This window comes from Ochotona curzoniae, unplaced genomic scaffold, assembly GCF_017591425.1.
Source record: "Ochotona curzoniae isolate NIBS_2020 unplaced genomic scaffold, NIBS_Ocur_1.0 contig_4612, whole genome shotgun sequence".
In the NCBI taxonomy this organism is placed as follows: Eukaryota; Metazoa; Chordata; class Mammalia; order Lagomorpha; family Ochotonidae; genus Ochotona; species Ochotona curzoniae.
The window spans coordinates 6,004,525-6,021,196 of NW_024466343.1; positions in this window are offsets into that span (position 1 = coordinate 6,004,525).

Here is a 16,672-nt window from a genome sequence, read left to right on the forward strand (position 1 = left end):
TTAATTTTGTTTCACCCATCCACCCAAGGAAAAAGAAATTGGAAATAGAACATTTATTGGTGGAACAATTTCTCTAAAATAGTAGCTCATAACTTATTAATATGTAACCACAACTAACAATAGTTGTGAATGAGCAGTCTTCTCAGCATCTAGTTAAATACGTCACTATACAATGTTCTCCCCACAATGTGAATTTATGAAGTGGTGCCCAAGAAATCAACATTGTGGGAAAGCAGTCAATTCCATTTGCACTTTCTCTCCCTACAAGAAGGCATCATATGAAAAATCAGAAAAATAACCACTTCAATTACAGAAATTAATCAGGTTAAATAGAAGCATCGCAAATACAACTTGAGGGTTCTGTCATATAAGCTCAGAATATTACTATCAATGAAGGATTTGGGGGCTGCTTTTTTTTAAAATTATTTCTACTAAAACTCCATAAGAAAGCTACTTCCAAAAAATTCAAAATGCAAACAAAACTTAACTCAACAGCTGCATCTGCCAGTATATGAATGGGCTGGTTCAGGGAGAAAGCCATGCCTGGCCCTACGCCAGGCCCCACACTCAAGAGATCTCCCAGGTGGGGTTTCTTTCGTTTTTATAGATTTTTCAGATTTATTTTTATTGGAAGGTCAGATATACAGAGAGGAGGAGAAACAGAGAGGAACAACTTCCTCCCAATGATTCACTCCCCAAGCAGCCACAACAGCCAGAGTTGTGCCAATCTGAAGTCAGGAGCCCAGAGCCTCTTCCAGGTCTCCCATATGGGTGCAGGATCCCAAGGTTTTGGGCCATTCTCTACTGCTTTCCCAAGCCACAAGCTAGATGGGAAGCAGAGCTGCCAGAATTAGAACCAGTGCTCATCTAGGATTCTGGCACGTGCAATGTGAGGATTTTAGCCATTAGTCTACCATGCCGGGCACTCAGGTGGAGTTTCTTAAGGGGGTTCCCAATTATACCACTCTAAGGAAAATCACATAGATATATGGTCCAATCCTGAACCACATGTTGTAGGACTTAGTCATCCCTGCTTGCTAACTCCCATGAAAGAACAGAGGGAATACTCAGATGAGCACAAGACAGCCAGTTTATCTAACCCCACAGAGGAGTTCAAGTACCTTTTCAAAAAATGGAAAGAGAGGCAAGTTTAACAGCACTTCTTTCTAGTATTTACAGCAAGCACTGAGCTTATGGATACACTAAAGTAGATATGGTTAGCCAGCAGGCCTTACAATTTCTTACCTGTGATGCAACTAAGCTGACAACTTCTCAGGACAATCAAGACCACTCAAGTATCACCTTCAGAACATTTTTGTCCCCATTGAGGTTTAAAAAGTGACATCAAGTGACCCTCTCCATTCCCTGGCACTGATGTAGTCTAACAACAAGGAGCAACACACCCCTTCTCCACTCTCCCACTCCATGGATACAATGAAGACGACGGAAACACACAGCCACTTTCTCCCCATCCCAACCCTCTCTTTCCAAATTGGAGGCCCTCGTGTGTCTGGAACCCCTGTACCTTTGTAATAAATTTTAAAACAAAATGCAAAATTCAAAAAAAAAAAAAGAAATCATGTTGTGGCTGATGTCTTTCAAATTAATAAAATGTTTTTTAAAAGCAATTATGCTATCCATTTCTCACCCAATCTGTTCCTCACAAAAAGAACACATCCTAAGCCACAAAATTAAAATCTCTGTTATTACATACTTTGAATTATTATTGCTTCTTGCTGGGTCATTTTTTCCCCCTAGTAGTTCATCTCTTTATTTCTCTTTATTTTCCCAGGTTTGATTTAGTCAAGAAGTGGATTTGGTAAACTGTTCAGGTGGACGAATGACACTGACTGGGGACCCTTTGTATGTGAGGAGGTTTTTTAACAGATGTCTTTACTTTTTGTTCCATGGCTGGAGCAGTAGGCATTATTCATTGCATGTTTCTTAGGATAATTAATATTGTTGGGGAAGCTGGGACATAGGTCTTTAGCTTAACGGATGGACTTAAGGCTAATGACCATTTGTTCCCCTTTGGATTATGATTGGTTGGATTGCCATATGGACTTGTGATCTGCTATTTCTAGTATGCTCTGTTATCACCAAGCCTAGTTAATAAAGACTCCTTAATAAAACCTTAGACATGTCTGGTGTGATCTCACTCGCACCCTGTAACAACAGCAGAATTTTTCCTAAAAACAGTATTAGAAAACAATCAAGCAATACTTCTAAAGTTGTGAAAACAAAATGCTCTTATCGCTTCTCAGCCTTTCGGCTAAGATCAACTGAAAACAAATGCTCTTATCAATAATTCTATTTCCAATAAATCTGAAAGTAGAATGAGGACTTTTCTGATTGACAAAACCTCATTCAATTTGCCTTCTATGTATTTTTGCTTAGATAGTTAACTTGAGCACACAAATCAGAAAGAAAACAGGATCCAGAAAGCAGGGCGTTTATAGAGAAAGCAAATCTGAGGCTAGAGGAGAACCATTTCAGACGACACATAGTGGATTTTGTTTTCTGAAAAAATGTCTCAATGGAAAAGTGGGGACAATAAACCAATTCTTGGAAAGATAGGAATCTAGTGTTAGAGCGTTTTGGAAAAAAAAAATCATTGAATTTGAAGCTACAATCATTTTCTTCTAAGTGGCAGAGAAACAAAACCATAGAGAAAGAACTTAACTGCCATAGATTATCATAGAGTGTATAACATTTAACAAATTCTACCTGACACTGCAGATAGTCAAAAATGATCTGGCCATATTATTTTTTTAAAGATTTACTTTTTTTTATTCGAAAGGCAGATTTACAGAGAAGGAAGGATTGAGATGAAAATCCTCCAAAGGCTGTTTCACTCCCCAAGTGGCTGCAACAATCAGAGCTGAGCTAATCTGAAGCCATGATGGCAGTTGCAGGTTCCCATGGTTTTGGGCCATCCTCAACTGCTTTCCCAGGCCACAAGCAGGGAGCTGGATGGAAAGCAGAGCAGCTGTGACACAAACCAGTGCTCATATGGTATACAGCCCCCTCAAGATAACAAGCTGGATCCCATCTATTCATATTAATGGGTATGTTGCTTGTTGACTCAGAATTCTGAGCAGTATTAGGATGAAAAGAAGTTCAAGTAAGGCTTAGAGTTGTAAACTATTCATCCTAAAACAGTGCCAGATTTGGAGAATTAGAAGACTAAGAAATTACTATAAATTATGTATTTTAAGTATGAAAGTTACCTTAGAGGGTATTGGACCATGATGGGATTATATTTACAAAAGGGGAGAAAAGAATATGTCATATCCAAAAGAAAGTAGTGTCCTATGCAATAAATAGTGGTGCATTGCTTTAGAGGTATATACATGACTGCCAGATCGAACAAAACAGAAATAGCTAAAAACAGGTTATCTCTGGAAGAACAGATGGCAATAATGGATGTTTGTGATAAACTCTTCTGTATTTCACTTTTTAAAAAATATTTATTTATTGGGCTCGGTGCGGTGGCGCAGTGGTTAAGGTCCTTGCCTTGCACGCCCGGGATCCCATATGGGCGCCGGTTCTAATCCCGGAGGCCCCGCTTCCCTTCCAGCTCCCTGCCTGTGGCCTGGGAAAGCAGTCGAGGATGGCCCAAAGCTTTGGGACCCTGCACCCGCGTGGGAGACCCAGAAGAGGCTCCTGGCTTCGGATTGGCACAGCACCGGCCATCGCGGTCACTTGGGGAGTGAATCATCAGACAAAAGATCTTCCTCTCTGTCTCTCCTCTCTGTATATCTGACTTCGCAATAAAGATAAATAAATATATATTTTTTAAAGATTTATTTTATTATTTTTTTATTGGAAAGGTGGATATACAGAGAGGATAAATAAAATAAATTTTCTGAGTCTCCCATGTAGGTGCAGGGTACCAAGGCTTTGGGTCATCCTCAACTGCTTTCCCAGGCCACAAACAGGGAGCTTGATGGGAAGCGGGGCTGCCGGGATTAGAACCAGTTTCCATATGGGATCTCGGTTGCATGCAAGGTAATGACTTAAGTTGTCAAACTGTTTTTTATGTATTTTTCAAATGCATAAATTTACTATTTCTGTAAAGGCAAATGTTTGGCAACACATGAATAAGTGAAAATATTCCTTAGAGTGGCTGCCTCCAAGTAATGTAAAATAAATTTTCTTGCCTGTTTGTGAATATGAACTTGATTACTGAAGGTCAAACTAGGTTCATAAATAGTACTGATATCTTCTACTTGCACATGAAATTCATTATAAAGATTGTTAGGTATCCCATGTAGTGGTACACACACATACATCAGGAAATATGGCAAATCTATAGACTGTCAGCATTAAGTTCCAACTCATTTTAACCAGCTGAATAAGCTTCATAGGTAGTATTTGGGGAAAGATATAAAGCAAAGAAATTAAGATGCACCAAAATCAAAACTTTAAATTGCACCTAAAAGTAAATTGTGGAAATGGAAGACAAAAATGTATTACCCACCCCTGTCCCTGTCTTGTTTTGTTAAGAAAACAGGCCTCATTCATTTTCTGAGTTGCATTTTCAAAATTTTTTTCAGGTAGGAACCTGGTATTCTGGAAGCTCAGAAATTATATATACTGCATAGTAAATGACTTAAGTGGTACCACTTTGCTTTCCTCTGCCTGACTGAAGTAAGAGAACATCTTAATCATACATATACATCTGTCACCAAGCGTAAGACCTTTTCGTGTCACCTGAGACTTATACAATTTTTGTAAAAAAGAAATATATATAAATCTTGACGAAATACTTAAAACAATAAATACTCTTAGAATTTAACTATAACTCAGCAGTGCTGATAAACTGCCAACAATATAAAATCAGAAACAGATCTGGATTTTTAAGCACAACTGACCGAGTGCCCCTCAGGATCCATCTCTTTCAGAGCTACAGTCCTACCAATTCCCTGTAATCTAATACATGCCCCTATAAAACCAGCCTGCTGCTATTTCCACCTTATAAGACAAAAGTCTCTTAGATGTGACTGCACTATCCTTATTTTAGTCACTAGCAGAAAGTGTTAAGCCATCATTGTAGGAATCTAAGTAATATTTTTAAATTATTTGTAAAATAACAAATAAAGGAAGAGACTATCCACTTAGGAACACATACATACAATATATTCCAGAACTAATGGTAGTAAAGCACAAAAGAGTTGGCTGTGTCTGTATGGAAATGACAGCAGTGAACATTCTTCTGGGGTGATGAACAAAGACAATGATGAGTAAGAGAAGAGTTAAGCAGAAAATCTAGTATCTGAGCCCAGTGGAAAAGGATGCTGTAATTTCTATGTTTGAGAGAAAGCACACAACATTAAAATGCTAGCCATCACTCAGACAAGCAGAAAATCCAAAAATAATTTCCTTTTCATCAAACTACTTAATTTCTACATGCTCGACATTTTAACAGTTAATCAAGCTTCTTAACTCCAAGTCATATATTGCTCCAGTGCAGCATAATATTAAATTCCCTCAACAAATTATACAGTTTCACTAAATGCTTCCAACCACATAAATTATTTGTATCTATGAAATATAATGAGTTTAAGCCTCAATGCTTTAGTTTAATCATAGAGTGACACAATGTACAATGTAGAAAGGAGAATTTAGCTTTTTTATAATGTAGTTACTCTGACAGCACCAACTGCCAAATGACAAATGAATCATATGATTGACTGTGTACTACATTTGTATTGATTTGGTGAGTGGATTGCTGAATAGTTAATGTTATGCCAGCCTTTCCTTTATGAATACATATTTGCAAGGATGTCATACCAATATGTAAGATATTTCCAGTGAATCAGTAGCAATATTATTCAAAATCATATAGAATTTTTAACTAAATAATTTTTAAAACTTCATTGTGATTGGATTTTTAACATTCCACATTAATGCTACTTTACTTAATACAGAAAGTATGTATCTGAATGGTAATAATTTGTTTGTTGAGTTGTACAATGCCCAGTATAACACAAGTTTATACGAATACTTTGTACGGTTAGGTTAATTGACAAAAGCTATCTGAACAGATATTGTGTGATAAATAACCACAAGCACATTTGACAAAATGGAACTGTAAAACTACATTAACCTTGAACAGTACCATTAAATACAGCCTTCAAGGAAGCTAAAATGTTGAGTTAACCAACATTCAGGAAGTGCTAAGAATGGCAGGAACTTCCTGGACTCTAAGATACTGGAGAACTTAAACTAAGGAGCTTAATCACAGACAGCAGCAGAAGTGGTGTGGCGACCAAACTGGAGACTATTTCTAGAAGCGATTTGCAGCTACCAGAGCAGCTGCTCTGTGGATTGAGTCACAGCAGCGGTGGCAGCATCCCTTGTCAGAGTGTTGCCCTATCAATTCAGTTTTTTCCTACTGGTTCTTTCCTGATGACCACTATCCTGGCCAAAGGCAGGAGTCAGAAACTCCATCCAGGTCTCTCATGTGGGTAACAGCAGCCCAAGTATTTGGGCCATCTTATGATGACCTCCAAAAGCATTAGCAGACTGCTGTATCAGAACAAGAGCAACCAGGACTAAAACTAGTGCTCTGAAATGGGATGTGGCCACACAGGCAGTGGTTTAAACCACTGTGCCACAATGCTAGCCCCTGGTCGCTTTTCCTAATGCTAGTCTGCACATTATCTGTTCCCAATGTTATAGATAGAGAAGACTTTAGAATGAATTTATGGAGATGAGCAGCTGGCTCAGCAGCCGAGATGTCACTTCAGACTCAAACACTCCATATCTGAGAGCCCAGGTTCCATTTCAGTTCCTCTCCTAATATTAGCTTCACACTAAAGCCTAATAGGCACCTTCGGACAAAGCAGGTGATGGCTCAATTTCTTGGGTCCCTGCCTCCTATACTGGAGACCAGGACTGAGTTCTCTGCTGGTGGCTTCAGCCAGGCTCAGCCTCAGCTACTGCAAGCATTTAGGGGAGGGAACCAGCATATAGAAGATTCTCAATCTCTCTCTCTCTCTCTTTCATGTAAATAAAAACGTATTAAGCAAAAGAATGAAAATCAATTTGTGTCACTTCTCTCGAACCCTTCACCAGTTTTTTTTAGCTCTTTCAGAATCACAACCCAAGTATACATGGCTGGGCTTTTCATTAACCTTCTTCCTACGGCACCTGGGAAGACAGTGGAAGATGATCCAAGTGCTTGAGCTCCTGCTATCCATACAGAAAATCATCAACAAAGAGCAAGTTGTTTTGAAGCCAACATAATTTGTGATCAAAGTATGTACTGGGAAGCCTTGAAAACCTGGGAGTAATTACCCAAATATTCTGAGGAAACAGGACTGAACACTAACTGCATGCTTAATATGCATCACTCATTTTTAAATGTTTCATGCTTATTGAATTAAAGTATTTAATAAGCAATGTTTTCTTGTCTACGAAGTTTGTGCTGGTTAGCAGTTTAAACTTTGGAAATATATACTGGAGCATAAACCATAAAAGTATCTCTGTTCTCAGGGAATTTACATTTGATTGGGAAAGCCACATAATGAAAAACTTATTAAGTGAAACATACAATGTGACATTATGGTAAATATTATAGGCAGGCTTAAAGGAATACAACGAGATAGGAAAGGACACTCTAATTTTAAAAAGTTTGGTTAGGGAGGTCCTCACTGAGATGGTGACATTTGAGTACAGACTTAAAATAAGTGCTAAGGACATTTGGGATAAGGGGACAAAGAAGGGACAAATACAAAAACCCTGAGGTAGAAGCACGCTTTGCGTGTTTGTTACTGGTACCTCTGAGAAGTCCATGGTCAGGAGAAGAGGAACAAAAAGACAGGAAAGGTATTGCCAAGAATGTGCAGAAAAAAGAAACCTTGTACATACTTGGGTGAGAATGTAAAACAGTATGGGGTTCACCCCACAATTTAGAACTAAAGTGATGCTGACGCAGCCATTAGGTTGCTACCTAGAACATTTGCATTACATATCAGGGTTTCAGAGTTCAGGTTCAGGCCTTGTTCATGACTTTAGATTTCTACTAGCAAGCACACTGGAGGGAGCAGATAATGGTTCTTGAAATCCACATGAGAAACCTGGACTGGCTGTAGCCAACATTTAGAGAGTAGGTTAGTGGATAAGATCTTACCCCTCTTTCTCTCTCTCTCTCTTTCTCTTTCTCTTTCTGTGTTTGTGTGTGTGTTTGTGTGATTTTCTATGTCTATGTTTTCCAAATACAATAATTTTTAAATTAAGAAATATATCATATAGCATCTGTGTGTACATCCAAAGAAAGTATAACAGTATGTTGAAACTATACATGAACACTTATGTTCATTAAAGCATTAATCATAGCACTCAAAGCATGAAGTCAGCCTGTCATCCATAGATGACTAGATTAAGAAAATGTGGTATATATGCATGCATGCTTACACTCACACCAAATGAGTAAATATCATGAAGCTTTTACAAGAATCCTGTCACTGCAACATAAATTAGCCTGGAGAACATTTATGATTAATGAAATAAGCCAGGCAGAGATACACATAGCATAATCTTATTTACATATGTTAAAAAATCAAACTCAGAGAAGCAAACAGAACAGCTATTTCCAGAGTACAGTGGAGGGAAGGGAGTTAGGGAGATATTGGTCACAAAGGGTCCACAGCTTCAGGTAGAGAAGAGGAATAAACTCTTGACATATACCATGACGTATACTGTGACAGCATGGTGAACACAGTTAATAGCAGCTGAACAAATAGATGGTAAATGTTATCACCACCAAAAATAAATGAATAGGATGTGAGAACAATGGATACACAGTCTAAGTCAATAATTGTCTCACAGTGTGAACATTATCAAAACATCATGTTAGATATCACAAATCTATACAAGTTTTTCAACATTTTAAAAATCATCCCGCATTTTAAATACAAAAATAACAGCATAAAAATCTACACCTCTGCTAGAATAAAACATATTGCTGTAAACACTAATAGTAATGGTAATATGAATCAAAAACAGGGATATTCAGCTTTAAGAGCTCATTATAAACAAAAGAATTAAAAACCCATTAATTACTGAAGGCTGGAGTTTCAGTCAGAAGATTAAATGGACTCTGAACCATTACCATTAGTTTACAAGGAAAACAGTTGCTGTAATCAAGAAATTGCTACATTTGTATGTCTACTGAAAGCAATTGAAAATGAAAGAAAATTCTTGACTAATCAGCTAGATCAGACCAGAATTTATAAATTTAGGTCAGAGACTGTAGAACAAGAATAAATTCCAGATCCCTACACAGAATCTTTCAAAAATATTCCCACTCATTCATTTTTTACACTAATATATTTCTCTTCATCATGAATTCTAAATGGGTGCTCTTTTTCCATAGACCCATTACATTTAAGAGATATCATTTTAATGAAACCTTTCATTCTAATTATATTACATCTTTCATTCTAATTACATCTTTTGTCAGAAGTCAAATATAGTGGGTTAAGACCTAGGAATGCTTTTGAAATGACAGAAGATAAAAAATGTCTCAGTAGATAAAGTTTAGAAAAGACAAAATATATAAAAGAACAAGTCTGAAAGATTTAGAAAGACAAAGTATATAAAAGAAAAAGTCTGAAATGACTATACAGATTTCCCTTTAACAAAGAGAAAAATTTGAGAAGACAAAATTCAAATACCTATGTTAAGAAAAAAAAAGGAGTCAGCCTATCTCCAGCTGCCAACCAGGGAGTGGGGCTGGAGGAAAGGGCAGGGAGAATAAGTCAGGAGGTAACGAAAATGGCCAGCTTTTAATCTAATGGCAAGCTTGTGATGTTTCTAAGGAGTGCATTGTAGGGAGTGACAATAACATTCTCTGTGTGTGTGTTTACTAGAATGTTGGTGACTAGCTAGTATGTCTCATGGTAATATCACATTGCCATGCATCTATGAATAAAATATAAAACAGGGTCTATGCATTGGGCCCTGCATCAGCATTTTTGTTACTACAAAGAAATACCTCAGACCACTAACTCAAAATGTTTATCTTATAACTGGAAGTTCAAATCTAAGATTATCCTATGGGTTTGACCTCTGTGAGGGAGGTGAATGACAATTGCAGAGCACATGTAGAGGATCATCTTTTGGCCAAATAAAAAGATAAATTCTAAGTTATACTTTAAAGACTATCTATGGAAAATTTAAGGATTTAACCATCAGAAAGAAATAAAACTTGCAGCATCCTGAACAACGACTCATCACCCTCTAAAACGGACACAGTGAGGATACAACTAAGAAACTTAAAAGTTAGAGAGTCACTTATAAATACTTGTGTTTCTTATGTTGTTTCCATTACCAAAAAAAAAAAAATAGTCTTTCGTTCATGGAAAATAAACTAATCACTAAAACCAAGTTTATTAATAGAAAAAGCCCTGACACTCCTAAAGCAAGTTCTGCCGAAGGACTGATAGGACTTAGAAATGTGAGTTAGCACCAATACACTCAGTATATTGCACAAGGAAGTTTTTGTTTTATCAAAATGTACTAAACCTTTTAGCACTTATTGGGAGAAGAAAATATTTTCTTAGACACCTACCATCCACAAAACTTAATAAAGATACATCAAAAATCTGAAACAAAGGCAGCAAAATTTTAAAAGCACGTAGTATGATTGAATTTTGACAATTTAAAAGTTAGGCCAGATCCTGAAGGCTGGCGAAAACAGCCAGACTGAATTTATAATGACTCCAATGATTAAATCCTTTCATTCCCAAAAGCGAATCAAGGATCATTAACATTATTAAATGCTAAAAAAAACAACTGTAAGGAGACCTAGCACTTACATTACACTCCATAACCACACTTTAAAAAAGAGCTCATTGTCCAGAAATTGATGATAGAGTTTATTAAAACAATTCCACATTATGCCTTAGCTTGGAACAATGGACTAGCTAAATGAACTTGCTTATATTCAAAAGACAAAAGCAATTTTAGTCCACTGGCATAAAATAATTAAAATGTCAACTAATCAAAGCTACAGTAGGATCAAGTATTTAAAAGCTGCACTGTCAGCAATGGAGAAAGTAATTTTTGATGTTAAATGAAAATCCCTATAATAACTCATAAAACTCATAAAAATGATATATATGAGATGAGACAGAATATGAAAGGCAGACAGTATTCCAAAATACTATTTGATCCTGCTATGTACTAAAGCAGATTGAGGCCCAAAAACATTATTCTTGGTAATAGTTCATTAAAAAGTCACAATCCTTGGGGCTGGTGTAGTGGCGTAGCATGCCAGTCTCCCACTTGTGGGCATCTGGAGTTCCTGTTGCTCCACTTCCAATCCAGCTCCCTGCTTATAGTCTAAGAAAGCAGCAGACGAAGGCCCAGGGCCTTGGATCCCTGCACCCATGTGAAAGACCCAGAAGCAGTTTCTGGCTCCCACTTTTACATTAGCTCAGCTCTGACCATCGTGGCCATTTGGGGAGTGAACCAGTAGATGGAAGACCTCACTTTGTTTTTTCTCTCTCAGTAAAATCCACCTTTCAAATAAAGATAAATAATTTTTTTAAAAGTCACATTCCTCAGCCATTGGCCATGAAAGTGAAGTTTCTGAAGTCTAAAGAAATCAGTCTCTTATTTAAATGAGTATTCTTGGAGCCAGTGTGGTGGCTCAACAGCCTAATCCTCCACCTGCACTGCCAGCATCCCACTTGGGGGCAGTTCTAGTCTCAGCTGCTCCATTTCAAGTCCTCCTCCCTTCTTATAGACTGGATAAAGCAGTAGAAGATGTCACAAGTGCTTAAACTCCTGCACCCGTGTTAGAGACCCAGAAGGAGCTCCTTGGCTCCTGACTTCAGATCAGTTCAGCTTTCACCACAGCAGCCATTTGGAGAGTATATTCAGGATCTCTGTTTCTCTCAGTAAATCTATCTTTCAAATAAAAAGAAATCTTTGAAAAAATAAATGGGAATTGCTATTAAAAATAAATGTGAATTGCTATTAAATTTTATAAATAATTCACAATTCAGAAAGTAAGATAATACCCATCTTTTCTTTTCTTTATATATCATTTGTTAATGCAACCAGGCCCTCACTGTTCATTACCGTAGGAACTAGGCTCAGTAGCAATCAGGTAACAGTTACATCTTTCTCCCTTCACTGCCTTCACATTTCTATCAGTCCTCTCCACCTCTATCCTCTTCAGCATCTCTTCCAGATTTGATTTCACAATAATAATTCTGCCATGAGGCATTGTCTAACTCATAGTATTCATCTCATCTTTGATCTTGAGCTCCTCCCCCTCCCACTGAATCAGAAATCACTGCTGACTGAGCTGGGGAAGAAGTAGAGAGGAAGATTTAAAGGAGGACTCTGTTCTGCGCTCTCATGGTCTTCCTTCCTCACTCCACTCCAGGTTTGCTCTTTCCATTTCTAAATCTTGGGTGTGAATTGAAACAGGAGGTCTTATTTCTAAGTCTTGCTTGTCCATCAAGATACTCTTTGTCATGGAAGGGTTATAATCATTGGACTTCACAAAGCACAGTTCTGGATTCTCAGGAGATCCTCAGCAAGTTTCTGTGGCATACACGTGTGCTGAATGGACAATGAATTCTGTTGACGTCCTGTAATCTCCACACCTCCTCAGCAGTGCCCCAACTGCCAACCTAGGCAGGGCCCAGCAGGCCCAATAGGGTTTACGATCAGTGTGCAGCTTGATGAACTGAATGGACGGCTGACAAACTTCTCACAGTTCCCGTTTGCCCTGTTGTCAACAGCGGGCTGACTTAACCTTTCTGCCCTTGGTTTCCCCCCAGAGAATTAGAGAGCTCTCTTTCGTTATCACATTTAATCCCCAAATTGTGGGGAAGAAGGGTACATTTGTACTGCTCTCAAGAAAACAGTGTGTGCCTAGAGAGGCATAGAAAAAACTAGGCGCTAGCCCACTAGTTAGGGGCTAGCGCCCTGGCTCAAAAAGCTGATCCTCCACCTTCAGGCACAGGCATTCAATATGAGTGCCGCTTTGTGTTCCTGCTACTCTGCTTCCAACTGGCTCAGTTATAGCTATTGCAGCCACTTGGGTAGTGGACCAGAAGATGGGAAATATTTCTTTCTGTATCTCTTCTCTTCTTGATAAATTCACTCTTTGAATAAAAAGAAAATAAATCTTAAAAATATTTTAAAAGTCCACTAGTTAGTACAACTTGGCAAATCTCCAGTCAAGGACTGAAACGCCTTCTCCTACGCATTTTGTATATAACCCAGCCCTCTCTAAGCAGTGCTTTTAGGTTTCTCAAAACTTCTACTTGGGGGTAAAGCAAGCCAGTTGAAAAGGCAGAAAATGCTCCTCAAGTCTGTGAATCCCTTCAGGCAGTCTTCAGTGAAACTCTTCTGAACAGATCAGGGGCAGATGAAAAGCAGACGTTTAGCCAACATTCAGTTAACTCTTGTCAGGCCGAGTCTGAGCATCTCTCTTTGGATCGGACAGAAATCGTCACACGATGTCCTAGCTGTTTTGTTTATGAAGACTTATTTATTTATTTGTTTATTTACTTATTTATTTATTTGAAAAGCAGAGTTACAGAGGAGGAGAAAAGGAGAGAAGGAGGAAGGGAGAGACAGAGAGCTCTTGCATTTCCTCACTTCCTAAATGACCATAATGACCAGGGTGGGGCCAGATGGAAGCCAAGAGGCAGGAGCATCATCAGGGCCTTCGTTTTAGGAGCAGGGCCTAAATCCTTGGTCCACCTACAGCTGCTTTCCAAGGCACTTTAGCAGGGAGCTGTATTGAAAGTGGAGCAGCTGGGACTAAGTCCAGGGCTTATATGGGATGCTAGCATCACAAGCATGGGCTAACATGCTGTGCCACAACACTAACCCCAAATATCCTAAGCTTTGAGATCTCAATTCTAAGACAACAGGACCATCCCCCATCGTGTTCCAGATCTAAAGCAACTTTTTAATAAAGCTTCTTAAATGAGAATATGTCTTTCTGAATTGGCACCCAACTGCCTAGAAAGGAGAAATACAAAGAGCTATGTGCATCATCCCAAATGCTCTGCCCATATAAAACACACTTTCCTTTTCAGTTTCTGTGGTCTTGCCTACAAGGGAAGAACAGAAGGTAAAGATAATTAAAAGGGTTGTGACAGAAAGACCAGCACAGCATTAGCCTAATTATACTCTTCCTGGTGTGAATAAATTAACCTGCTGCCATCACCACATAGCAAACTAGTTGAAGTGCCACTTCACATTGGATTACAAAAGCGTTTTATAGTAAAATCGCTAAATATATTCTGAATTAATAGTGAATTAGGACATTGTCACTAGACCTACCAGCTCATTAGACAACAAGCTAGTTCCAAATTTTTAAGATAGATGAATTCACTGACACTTTCTTCAAGATTCAGGGAAATAAAATCCAGTCAAAAATAATTAGCCTGAAAATTTGTATTTGTTTGATTTACAGAGGCTTTAAAAAAATACTAAGTAAATCTAATCATCAGGTTAGTAATTGATCCTGCAGCCTTAGCTTCCTCATCCTAACCTTATCCCTGAGCATGACATTAAGGTAGTAGTAATGGAAAAGCTGAAATCTCGAATCAGGAAGCCTGGCTTTGCATTCAACACTGGGACTGTGTGGAAGGTTATTTCAAGCAAATCAGTTTATATTACTCAGCATTAATTTTTCTAATTTGTAAAATGGCAGTGATAACACTGCAATATTGTTACGTTTTACAAAAGAATTGTAAATCACGTTACAAATATTAGTATGCTCTCTCTCTAAAAAAACACTACTTTCCTAGATCATATACACCGAATTTACCCAAATGATTAGTGCCACAGTCAGAGAAGTTCCACAGTTAATAGTCACTAAATGTCAATAAGTATTTGCTGAATAAATCAATTAGTGAAATATTGGTCATCCTATATCAAGCAAAACCACTAGTCGAAAGATGTCTCCTTTCTAAAATCACTGTTCATCCATGTAAAACATACAAATACGAATGCCCTCTTCAGCGATTTCAGTGATTCTCAGCCACAGTATACAGCAGAGACCCTGCATCTGTTTCGGTGGGACTGAGACACAAGGCCTGGACAACTGCGCTTGAGCTGCCTGGTATAGGGTCAACTGGCCCTACTGAACACCGCTTTGAGCATTAAGCAAGACACATGCACATGCTTGATAGACATAAATTTATAAATCATTCATTTAAAATGTTAATGAAATTAATCAGAGAACAAATTTAAGAATTAATGAGTGAATTATTAAAACAGTGGTTTTCAAACTTTAGCATGATTCTAAGAGGAGTGTGTAAAAAAATAAATTTTTGCTGGGCCCTGTCCCAGAGTTTTTGATTCAGCAGGTGTGAGATGAAGCCCAAGAATCTGCATTTGTAACAAATAAGTTCCCTGAGTGGCTGCTGATCCAAGGAGGACACAGAAAGTCACCCCATCAGGCAAACAGGGATCCATTTGTGATGGTTTGTTTTATAGGTCAGTCTGATTTAGGCAGCAGGTGTCCAGATGCTGGGTTAAACACTACTCAGGACAAAGGGTAGGAGAGGTGTCCATGAGAATATTTCTGGATAAGATTACCATTTGAGTTAATAGGCTGAGTAATATGGCTGGGCCTCAACCAACCATTGCAGATTGGATACAATGCAAAGGAGAAATACAAGGAGAAAGAAGAAATGAAATATACAACTATTGAATACCTACGATGTACAGCAAAATACTATATACTTTACCTTGTCTAATTCTCACAGTGAGGAGATACATTAACATAGATATTACTGCCTCCAATTTTCACATAAGGAAAATAAAGGGTTTAAGTAACTTGCCCAAAAATCACGAAGATGAGATTTCATTACATGTTTATCTGATCCCAAAATGCAGAAAAAATGTAAGAGGCTTTCAGTATACTTTAGGGGAAGGCATTAGACCTGGGATTGAATACACTGTCTAGAACACCCACATTCTATATCAGAGTGCATGAGTTTGAGTCCCAGCTCTGTTCTCAATAGCATTCAATCAGAATAGGAAACAGACTGAGTTCCTATTCTCAGCTGCAGCCTGTACCAGCTCCAACCTTGTAGGCATTTACAGAGTGGACTAATGGATGGGTGATAAATACATTTTAAAAGATAGTTTAAGGCCCGGTGCAGTGGCCTAGCGACTAAAGTCCTCACCTTGAACACGCCAGGATCCCATATGGGTGCCAGTTCTAATTCCAGTAGCTCCATTTCCCATCCAGCTCCCTGCTTGTGGCCTGGGAAAGCAGTCCAGGATGGCCCAAAGCCTTGGGACCCTGCACCCGCGTGGGATACCTGGAAGAAGTTCCTGGCTCCTGGCTTTGGATCGGCATAGCATCGGCCGTTGCGCTCACTTGGGGAGTGAATCATCGGATGGAGGATCTTCCTCTCTGTCTCTCCTCCTCTCTGTATATCTGACTTTCCAACAAATAAATAAATCTTAAAAAAAAAAAAAGATAGTTTAAAGAGAAATCATCTTGGGAACAGAGTATCAGGCACAATAGGAAACTGAATTAAGATATGAGACTACTTCCTAAAACAGAATATCTAATTCCAATATCTATTCCATAATATTTTCTTACAAAACAATATTCATTAATTCATTTCCACTAGAATTAACTATGGGGCACTGTGTGTGAATAAGG